The sequence below is a fragment of the Pelecanus crispus genome, chromosome 3 (assembly GCF_030463565.1).
Source record: "Pelecanus crispus isolate bPelCri1 chromosome 3, bPelCri1.pri, whole genome shotgun sequence".
Classification (NCBI taxonomy): Eukaryota; Metazoa; Chordata; class Aves; order Pelecaniformes; family Pelecanidae; genus Pelecanus; species Pelecanus crispus.
This window is the reverse complement of record NC_134645.1, coordinates 88,212,253-88,224,449: the sequence shown is the minus strand read 5'-3', so window position 1 is coordinate 88,224,449 and position 12,197 is coordinate 88,212,253.

Sequence of the window (12,197 nt, the reverse complement as noted above, 5' to 3'; positions counted from 1 at the left end):
AATTAATATTTTCATTTATATCCTGTATTTTAATTTCTATCTCTATAGAAGAGAAAACAAGGTGAGAAATTAGATTCTGTATTTTAAGGTGATCAGAGAAGGGTAAAAAAAACCACTCTAAAAAACCACTAGCTACTTTATGGTAGAGTGGTTTTAGCATAAGAAATCCAGTTCTTTTCGTTCCTTTCATAAGGTTAATTCTAGCATTAGAGTTAAGAAAATACTTCACACCATGGAGGAAAGTAAGTCTAATCAAGTTTAGAACAAGAAAAAAAACAAAACAGTACATATCTTTGTTTTAGTTAATATCTGCTTATTAGCAGGGGTTTATGCCAAATGTCAATTAAATGATTTGAATGGTTTCTACCAACCAGAAGTTCTGAAGAACAGTGAGTCTAACTTGATGTTTTTATTATAATTCTCTCTCTTCCCCCTCAGTGTGGATTCAGGTACACAAGCAGAATTTTGATTTTCTTTCATGTGTAGAGTTGTTATGCTTTTACTTTGGATACTTTGCTGTTTATCTTCAGGCACATAAGGGATGCTGTGCCATTCTACTGCTCCTACACTGGCCCAGAAAGCACTGCTAATGTAGAAACAATCTACTTATTTGATAAAGTGATTTAATACAATTCTCAGGTTTAATAACTTCAGGGAGGCTAATTGTGCTTCAAGCATGTCAAGCGTTTAAATTTTCTTCATTAAAAGAGAACTGTTTTTGTAGAAGAAGGCTTTACAAAGTGTCCAGTTTGCAGCTGAATACAGAATTGGTGCAATTATTCCATTTAGGGTAAGACTTCATGACAATAAATATTCAAGTGTAGAAGCTATTCTGTTACTATTAAGATAATTTATGCTCATATAATTCCTCCCTCTTACTAATGCTGCTTTAAAGCACTACAACTTCCCAATACAGTTGAATCCATTCCTTTCCTTCAGGTCAAAGTCTATGAGATTCTACCAGGGCTTGAAAAACTGGGGACTGTAGTAAATCCTAGCATTCAAAAGTACAAATCAAAGACACGCACTCAAAAAAAAAAAAAAAAAATATGTATCACACAGAACAAAATGAGGCCACAGTTTTTTAAACTCCTTTGCTCTTTACCTTTCAAGAAATAAAGACGACAATATAAAGCATAAAAAGGAGGGAAAAAAACCCCATAGATCAGAGGCAGTGGATGACATTTATTCAATGCCCAATAATTCCACTAAAGTTAGGATTTATTCGATCTTAGGAAAAACTGAGCAGAAGGTGGTTTTTGTTTTGTTCTGTTTTGTTTTTCCCTACAAATGGGGATTTCCTTCACTCTGAACATCTTTGCATATAAGTCAAATCTATTATGATATCTTTATCGTACAGTAAATAATTTGATGCAACAAATTCATTGTAGGGCTTGAGTAGGACATTGTTGCAGTAAGAAGGTGAAGCTGATTAGTCTTTCTAATTCTGACAGCATAGAAAACAACAAACTGGTCGGTCCAGGAGAAAGAATATGTAGTTGAGCATGGAGGATATAAATATATGGATCTCTGTTGCTACTTCTCATTAGTGACAAAAAGAAAGTATTTTTTGTTGGGTTTCTGTCTGCTATGGCTAACTAAGCATGCAAACAAGCCCAGGGTCTTCATATAGAATTCAAAGCTTCAAGCAACTTGAAAGTGGGAATCATCAATAGTGAGCAAAAGAAGAAAGTTCTCCAAAATTGGTCTTCACTTCTGCCAGCATAACCTGGCTGAGCTTTAGCTAACATTGGCTAGACATTAGGAAAGATAACTAATAATAATAATTGTGGGACATCTAGCTCCAAACAACAGGTTTACTAGCAGAGAAATAACCACATGAGGAAGTCCTCTGGCTTCATCTGAAAGGAAGATGTAGGCATTTTCCTGGCCTTCTGCTTGCCTTAACAAAGTATTGGAGATAAAACAGGCCACGATCACATTTAATGGAGACAGTCATATGGCTGGAATTCCAATGTCTATGGACAAAGACTGTTAGAAACCAGCAGAATTTAACTCAATGAAACTGAACTAATAGAACTGAAACTTCTTCTGTCAGTGAAGCATTTGGCCTAAAGTTTATCCTTTCTTTTGTAGTAGTAAATTTGAAATCATTGTTCGTATTTCAACATGCTTACTCTGTGTCTCCTGGGTACACTATTGCATGGAAAACATTTGCTGTATCAGATTCTTCAAAGGTCAATAACTCCCAGTGTATTCTACCCTTGGGACTTGTGTGTATAGATTCTGATGCTGAAAATTTTCATTGTATTGTCTTGCTTAAAGTGCTGTAAGAGGTCTACTAGTTTATTTTCTTTATCTTCAGAATATCATATATTCTGAAGAGAAATCTTCATGCTGAATAAAGAAAATTATTTAGATTCTTTATTTCAAGCCCAATTAATACAGTTCTGTTTCCTGCTAGTACTGTTAAGACCAATACATTTCCATATTAGTTCTAGGAATATTTCAGTTATACAGGTTGCTTAGTTATGAATATGGGCTCATGTTCATTTGTAAACAAAATGGTTTTTTTTGTTTTCAAAAGAAATAACTAAAATACTATTATCAAGGATCTCCACAGTTTCTAACACTGATATGGTTAAGCCTTAATCCCCTGTGGAGTTAATTAATACAAATATACATTTTGACTAAACTAGAGCACTGTGCTCAAAACACTCAACGGAGACCCTGGGCTATATCTGCCAGTCCCAGAGTGCACAGCTTGTTAATACTCAGGTGACACAACCTGGTTTCCAAAAAGACTTAAACACAAAAACTTTCCCTCCACCTATCCATCAGAGACATGCTAGACTATAACTTTTCTGTCCCATTTACCACCTGTGTTTTGAAACTGAGTGTATAAGCCATGCCTCTATTCACTTCCTTATAATACAGGCCTTCCCACATAATGTGCCTTCTTTCTCTTAAGAGCCAGTCTTCAAACTCTTCCCAGATTTCTGCCTTGTCTTCTTCCACATTCCTTGAACTGAACCTGAGTGAAAGATAATATAGGCAGTCCTTGAAATACAACTGGAACTCTACATTTCTCAGGGAGAAGCAGCAAGTCCAGTTGGATAAGGACATTTTTGGAACAACAAAACTCCTTTAGATCTGGAATCAGCATCAGCCTATTATCTGATTTATTCACTGAAAATTAAGACTCCTGTCTGCACACATCTGAAATGAAATGGATGCAGCCAATGCATTGTTTGGGTCATTATTTCTTTTCTTACCAAGTGCTTGGAAAACTCTTTTGATGGCTTTTTAGAACAGTGTATCTAGTCTCTGAATGTAAAATAAGATTTTTTATGACTGAAAAAAAATTCAGTTCCTTGAATGTTGATGGGAATCAGATTGGTGTACGGGTAAAGAAAATCAACTCTAATTTTAAGTAAATATTTGTGAAATTTTGTACAGTAATGATAAAGTAAATAATTAGTAAGTATGAAGCTGAAAGAATTTTACTTGTGTCAAAGAGAAAATCTAAAAAATCCCCAGTGTTTCCCATAGGATTTTAGTGACATCTCAGAATTAGAATAATAATAATATAGGTCAAGATAGTATATATGCTACAACACGTATGGAAAAATAAGATGGAGTACAGATAGAGATTCTTTAACCACTCTGGGCTTTGAGGAGTTCAAGTCATGCTGTCAGTGTTTCTTAAACATAATTTGTTCATATATAACTATCTAAAAGCAGTGCAAAGTGGGATGTTGTTCAAAACTAACCACATATTAAATGGAAAAGAAGATACAGAGTATTTTTTTATTGAAAGAATTGCTAATTCATGTTTGTATTATAGTCATAGAGAATTATGTTCTTTTCTTTGAATTTAATGATGGCTAAGTGAATAAAAGAATGAAAAAATAGGGTGTGGAGAGGAGGGAACATAAAAAACAGTGTGTAACATTAACAAAACAAAGCAAAATAATTTTGGCCAAGAAATACAAGCCTTTCAAAATTCATTAGTACCATTAAAAGATAAGCAAGGGAGGAAACATCAAATGACTGAAGCTATGTCTTCCTTAGCAGACTGTGCAGTGCATAGAGAAGACCTGTAGTGACAGCCTGTAGCGAAACAGTGCTGAAGACCCAGTGTGCATTCTGTAAATGTTTGTTTTTTTTTTTTTTTTGGGGGGGGTGGGGTGGGGAGAGGGGAGTATTTAGGATTAACTGTAGTCTGAATGCCCACTAATGGCTATAGGATTCTGCATGTGCTCCTGGAGTGTGGTTTAGTTTCATCAGAAAGGCATCCACGTCAGGCACTCCAATACCACTGTACAATGACAGAAAAAGTATAGAAAAATATGGAACTGGGATATTTGTTTCACAGAAGAACTCCTAAACCAAAGTAAGGCATTAATGTGAACAACCCATGCAATAAATAGAGGGCAGCTCCTCCATAAAGACAGCACTGTCAGAGCTCAGACTTGGTTCATTTTATCTTTAAGATGTCCAGAAGTGTCTAACTGCCTTGAATCTCTTTGGTGAAATCAGACAAGGACTTTAAGGCAGGTTTCCCACTCACAGATTTGGAGCAAAAGAGAGCATCAGAACTTTTTATATTCAGTGTGTAAGGGAAAAACTTATTGAATAACCAGAGTCCACATTGCTGCGGGAAATTAGAAGATTTTTTTTTTTCTGTAAATGCAGAAAAAACAAATCATTAACATTAGTGTTTCTCTAAATAAAATTTCCTAAGCTTAATTGAACAACTGATTCTACTTCTGGGAACAAATGAAATAAAATGAGCAATACTTAAAATTTAGAACAAAAATCAAGAAATCTTTAATCCTTATAGTCACAAAATTAAAATAGAATTTTTAAACCTAATCCAAATAAATCCTAATTTAGTAACTATTTTTCTTCACAAGGCCATTGAAGCACAATGTTTAAATGGTAGTGATGCCCCTGGAATTTATATATAGTTTTAGCTTTTAGATATAATCTTACAAGGTTCTCTGAACAGGGAAAATTGCTTTCACACTCACTAGTTGCTATATAAACCAACAGTTGGAAGCTCTGGGATTTAAATCCCTAAAACTGAATAATTCAGCAATTTGAGACTGATACTGAGATTCTGTCTTGACCCTCCTCCTTACACATCCAATCTGATCCAATCCTTATTGACAGCAGAATCAGCATGTACTGAGATCATTACAAGACCAGACATTATCTATTTAGTCATTTATATAGCAGATTTCACTTGATATCAGAACCCAAGGGATTAATCTCACCTCATTCAAACAGCAAGAAGTTAGTTTTTCCAGTCTAAGGTAGTCCTCAGACGTTCTTTCTACAGTTGGCAGAGATAAAGCGGCATTTCCATAGGGTATCTAAGGTCATTAAGGTGAACTGCCTTCTGGAAGTGTTATTTTTCTCTATTTATTGTAAAGGGAGCATACAGAAACCAGCTTTGGCTTACACAGCAAAATCTGAGACATAAAAACTGAGAGGAATGCTTCAGATTTTGGGTGCAGGTCTCTGCTTAATGGCTGTTCAGCTGAATTGGTACACCAGATCCAAGTTGTCTCTAAATTTTGTAGAAGCCCAGTTACAATCACTGCTTTTGGGTCCAGTTTCACCTTGAACAGCTCTGCTTTCAGTAGTGAAGTGCATATTCTTGGTTCTGTTTTTACTTGCTCTTCTCTTCTTTTCCTCATGTTCTTTCTATCTTTACTGGGGGGAATGGGAGGGTGTGGGAGAAGAAAATAACATTCTAAAATTATGCTTTGTTTCTTTGAGCTATTGTTTGTATATGACTGGTTTAATCATGCACAACATTCACCCTTCATTACACTGAACGTTGTTAGTAGTAGATGCCTCTGAGCACAATAATGCCTAATTTGCATTAATCTTGCTTTGCTCAATTCTTTTATAGTGATACAAACATATGCCACAAATTACTCTCCATTTTTTAAACCACAATAAATGTATGAGTTACACTCTCGTATTAAACCACACTTAATCTACCAGACTCCTCTAAAGTAACTAAAAACATTACAATGTTCTCATCTCTGCAAGAAAATACAGAACCAAAATGTCTCAAAACAGGCAACAAAGCAGTGTCTGCATAATGATGCAAACAGGTAGTTGAGCATAAACAAGATTCCCCAAACCACAAATAAATAAATAATTATACTGCAATCCTGGGCTTTTACATTTTTTACCTTCCCACTCCTCTACTTTCCTGCAGGTACTGTTTTTGCAGGTGCCGCCCAGACAGTTTCATTTATTTTCTTAAGGTCTCTAGAAGAAGTCTTCTAGGTACACATAGCTGTCATATAGCTACTACAGAAAGTGGTATCCATTCTGTTTTCCATTTAAATTCTCCAATATATAATACTTCTCTGTCATTCATTCTAATTGTTAAAGTTCTACTGTAAGTTCTTGTGGGTTATGTTCAGAGAAGTCTGCATTCTTCTAACTTATTTAAAAGATGATGATGTATGACTTCTATGCCCAGGAACCACAGAGTTTGTGCAGAAGAGGAGAGAGCCACCTCAGTGCCATTCTGTCTGAGGCAATGTAAACTGTCTTTTGAAACTCCCAAAAGGGGACTACCCAGCACTGGGTTGATCACTCAGAGCAAGGAAACAGGGCACTCTCCAGCTCTCAGGCCCCCTAGGTTCCCTCTCTGATCCGGGAATAATGGTATTCACTTCCTCCTGTGGTTTGAATAATGTACTGAAACAGACCTGGAAAAAAAAAGATCAGCACAAAGGATCTTACAGTAAGTATTATGACCATTAGGTCAAATAGCTATGTCCTGTTTTAACCTTACTCCTATTTTGATCCAGCAGACGTAGAATTTCATCTTATGGAGTGGCACATCTTTAACAAAAAAAAGAGGCTGAGAATATCCAGGGTATCTTAGACCCTTATGGATATGCTCCTCCTTAAAGCAGATGTGGTTTAGCACAGTCTCAGGCAAAGGAGCAAGGTGTACCTGCATATTTTGCTGTGCAAGTTATCTAATCACCAAGTAAAACGGGGCTGTCACTTAAGTTTTATTTCATTCAACAACATTTCCAAATAAGACATTGCTCCCTGTTCAGTTGCTGGATAAAAAATACATAGACAAGTATCTCCTGGGGAAGGTTTGGAACCAAAGGTTCCAAGTGGGATCATGTTTCTGCCTACAGCCTCATTTAAGACACCTGGGATGCGGACTAATTTAGGTTAACCCTAAGTTATACTTTTTCTTAGCTCTGGAGAACTGTGCACATGTTTAGCAGAATGCCTACACTGCGCAATTGTCTCTGAACTCATGCCAAACTATCTGCCTCCAGACTTGAATATAATACAGTTGTTTCAGTGCTGACGCTGGAACCCCAGCTCACGAGCTACACGTGGTATCTTGTCACAGAGGTAACTTAGCAAGTCAAAACCTTATCTGGGACGTGTACTCAGACCCTTACATGCATCCCAAATGTTCACTATCAACGTATGTATAAATGAGTCTGAATCTTTCCATACTCAATGATACCTAAATAGGAAAGCTGCAAACCGCAGCAGAATTACTGCTAGGGTGAAGGGCATCATTCTGTGTACTGTCCTCTCCTCCCCATACTCTATTGCTTCTCAAGGAGAATTTATCCATAAGAACCGTTGGAATTCCAAACTGGAACAGCTTTCAGAGGAGATTAACCTTCTCCATGGCACAGCAATTTTCCCTCCTGAGGAAAGTCATATTATTTCAGTCTAGAGAAGGTGTCTATTACTTTAGAATTTAAGAACCCACATGTTTCTTCTCAGAGAGAGAAGCAATTACTTTAACTGCTGTGCTCAGCGTGAAAATGTTTGGGGAAAAATGCCTCTCTTAATCATATTTTGACATCTATATTTAAAATGGGGCTAAGTATATGAAAAACTAAAATCTAAGTTAAAAAAAAATGCACCTATAATAACTATCATGAAACTGTAAAATACAAAATATACATTATTAGTATTTTGCTTTGTGGAAGTACATTTTAATGTAGTATTCTACACTAAACCTTTGAGGGACTCTTTTCATTAAAAAACAGTTTTGATGAAAGATATTCCCATAAGTAAAACCATACTTTAGACATATAAGTAAGTATGGACCTTGATTTATTATTCATTAACAGCTCTCCGTTAACAACTGAACTATTTTTGCAGCTACAAGAGGGAACTTCTCAGTGTTTTTCTACATCTGACAAAGAGGATTCACCCTGCAATCTTAATATACTACTGTGAATAAAATGTTTGATTGCCACATGATGCTTTCTAGTATCAAGTAATATATTTTTTTTCTTTTGTTTCTTCTGCAGTTAAACTACATGCAAACACTGAAACAAAATGACACTTGAATTTCTTCCACAACCTCCCATCTCCCTTATAGAAAGGAAAGGCAAACAAAATTGTATAGCTGCAAAAAGCCAGCTCAAAGGATTTGGCTTTGGTGTGGACCATAGAGGTACAGCACGGCTGGGATATAGCACATGGGGCAAGGCTCACACCCATTCATGTGCCTTCCTGGTCCCTCTCCTGCTAAAAGAGTCTTGCTGCATCTTCACAGGCTGGTGCAGCACCAGACAAGCACAATTTCCCCAGGCAGAGAGGACCATCTACTTTAAATCATCGGCCACTATGCACAGCTACAGAATGCTGAGAGGAAAGCCTGTGGGAGAGACGATTAGTATATCACAATATATCTCAATGCTCAGTCAGCTATCAGTGTGAGGCCTTCCTAAGTGTCCTAGAAATCTACTGCTCAGTCAGTTCATTTACCTTTCTCTTGTCCTTCCTTCTCTCTCTCGTATCCCCTCATTTCCATGGAAGAAATTGATAGACACTAGGAGATACAGAACAGTCCCGGACCATGTGTAAATGAATTTTTGGTGGCAGGACTGAGACGTGTAACCCTCTCTTCCCTGGTTCCCTGCCAGCGTTGCCCTGGTGAAGTTTCCTTTTCAGTCAGCTCCCACTGTGGATGGTTTCCACAGTCATGACTGCTGCAAAAACACTGGATAACCTCAATCTGTGTTATATTTTGAGAGGAATTGCTTCATTGAAGAGGATGGAAAAGGGGATGGGAGATTGTTAATGCCTTGAATATTTTGTTCTACACTACAGCTTGCTGAAGCCTGTGAGTGAATTAGTATAATTCAGTCTCTAAGTGATTAACTCAGGAATTTTCATGAGCAGTAAATTCACTGCGAAAATTAGGCCAAAAGGTAAAAAATACTTTGTAATCAACATCAAGTAGAAAAAAAATCATTCATAATACAAAATTTATGGCCAAATAAACATTATAAAAAGAGCAATGAAAAACACATTAATTTGAGGGCACCTTCCCCCGTCCCTGTTCTATTCAAAAAGAGCAACAGGGAGATTAAATCAGTAGGAGAGATATAAATGTCATACTTGCAATTTATTTTAGTGCTGTTGAAAGAAGACATCTGAAAACAAACAATCTACAGAGACAAGCAAAGGCTTGATCTGTATCAGTGATGAGGAAAAGGGCCAACCATCTACAGAAGAATTTGCAAAACACAGTTGTCGGAGAACTCAGTACAAATAGCTTTACTGGGGTTTCTAAGAACTCTTTGAAGCTCTGTTCTATCGTCCCTAAATTGTTTCCTTAGTGCTAAAGCAAAGCTTGTATGACAACAAGGTAATTCAACTGCAAACCATGCAGTGTGTTGCCATCTCTCTCTGTGTCTTATTCGGTATCAGCCCAGAAATGACAGTATATGACCTGTGAATAAAACCAACAAATTACAGTTTTTTTAAAAATGTGAGAATAGTGCATGTCCCCAAACCTTGAGGTGATTTAAAACACAGAGTAAACCTCCTTTCCTCCTTAATAACTGATGGCATATTAGTGACTTGAATTACAAATCACCTTCTGGGACCCAGATCTTCCATAGATATTTAATCTAATAGAAATAAATTTGTTGTTGTGTTTGTAACTCATATCACAGATTACAATTCTGCAAAGACAAGGTGGTTTTGTGCTTTGCACAACATAAATGACAGCACAATTTGATGAAATATTGCTGCATTTGATGGAAATGATCCATACGGGGGCTGAAGATGCTGGTCACTCTGAATACCACTTAAAGTCATTCTGTTGAATTATACCCTACTACTGAAATTAGATGTAGAAAGATACCATTATTGGGACTTTGAAGTCTTTCCTTATATTAAGCAGAACACATAAGAATAACTTGGACTTCAAGTTTTGTTCTTAAGATACTCATCTGGGTTTAGGAACAACGGTAAAGGGTTTGTAAGCAAATATTATGAAAGGAGAGACAACTTACTTGGCCAAGTAAGTCCACACTTATTAGGTTTCAGTCTTGTCTCCTAATCCTGCCTCTGCTTCTACCATTACTTCTGTCTTGGGCAATTCATCTGATCTTTGTGTCTATACAATGGAAATAATACAGTCTAATCATCTGCTGCAAAGAGAATTGTTGGGCATCTTTATTTAACATCACCACACTGCTCTGAAAATACGGTGAGCTATAAAACTGCTAAATAGTTTTATTATCATTGTGTTCCCACAAGTGGCTAAGCTCCCATAAACAATGATTATAGATGTTATATGAGTCAGAGAGGTGCCATCAGTATTGTCTCTTATGAATCCAGGTTGGCAGTTTAGTTGCTTTTTTATTTTGACCTGTTTCTTGGCTGTAGATTTAAAATAACAAGGCTCAATCTATCCATCAAACATAACACTTTTATTCAAGGATTTCTTCTAGGAAAAAGAAAAATAAAGAATCTGTATTTTTTTTCCTAACTAACGATAATAAAGAAACTCTGAATTATAGTATTTAATTAAGAAAAATCTGAATTTTCACATGGCTAAAAAAAATGCTGAACTTCAGACAGCGTGTAGTCTTCCTTCACTACATTCTGCTTTCCTATATAAAAAAGGAAATGTCTCATATTGACAGAGCTAAAGTAGTCTATTCAGAGAAATTCAGACTATAGAATGGTGGCTTAGGAAAAATGATTGTCAGCCACAATATTAATGAAACAAATCCAGAATTTCAAATCCCTCTATCTGGCAGTCACTTTATTAAAAATTCAGCTGTTGGCTGAGTTCAGAAGTGATCTTGATCCTCCCAGGGCTCTTACCCTGCAAGTTAACAAGGCTGCAAGTATTAAGACCTGGTTCAGCAAAGCACTTCACCAGTCTGCAGGGGAGTGGAAGTGATAGATCACATATGGTTCAAATATCCCTGACCCCACTTGCTCAGATTATATTGATAATAACATCAGTGTTACAAATTAGACATGGAAAAAAACTATTGAATCATGCTGTCTGTCTCCCTCGCAATTTGTGACTTATCACATTGGGATATTCGTAGCATGCTATTCATTTTTTGTTTGTGTGTTTCAAGAGATGGACATGTTCAACCAAATCCCATTTAACACAGTCACCTATTGAACTGCTAGGAAGTTTTGGGTTTTTTCCTTCAGATGTTTAACCTAGCTTGGCTTTTATCTTTTTTTTATACTGCCCCTATAAATCTACATGATGAAGCAATCCAAATTGGTCTTTCTAAGTATTTTAAAATACTTAGAAGGTAGCCATAATAAATAGAAATAATTTTTCAAACATCAGAAGAAATGGATAATGAATCTGACATAAAGTAAATCATGCCCCTCTGGCAATATATAACATGCAAAACATAATTGTATATAAAAATAATTGTATGTGTATTACAAATCAAATAAATCACCTTTATTAATACTTTCTGCACATACCCAAAGGCAACTGTAGGAAAGAAAGAGGGCTTTTTAACAATATTTGTATAGATTTCCTGTCTGGATATAAAAACTTTAAATCAAAATAATGTTATGTAAAATGTGATTTTTATTGTACTTATACTCAGTTATACTTTATCTTAAATAGTCTAGAATTTTGTATATATATGTTTTCATGTATTTATAGCATCCTCTAATGCAAAGCAACTATATAAATTTGTAAAAACTGTATGAATAAATTCTATAATTCAAGAAAAATTACCTTACAGGCATAATTACACCTTTAGTCACTTTAAATTGTTTATATCTTTTCTTTGAGCACTCTCCTGTCTGTCTGTTAATATCTTCTTTGTAATGCTTTGCTCAGAATCATATGTAATTTTCTAAAGACAGTCATACTTCGATCATACCCTAAAGTGCTTTTATCTTCCTGCCACAAGACCTGA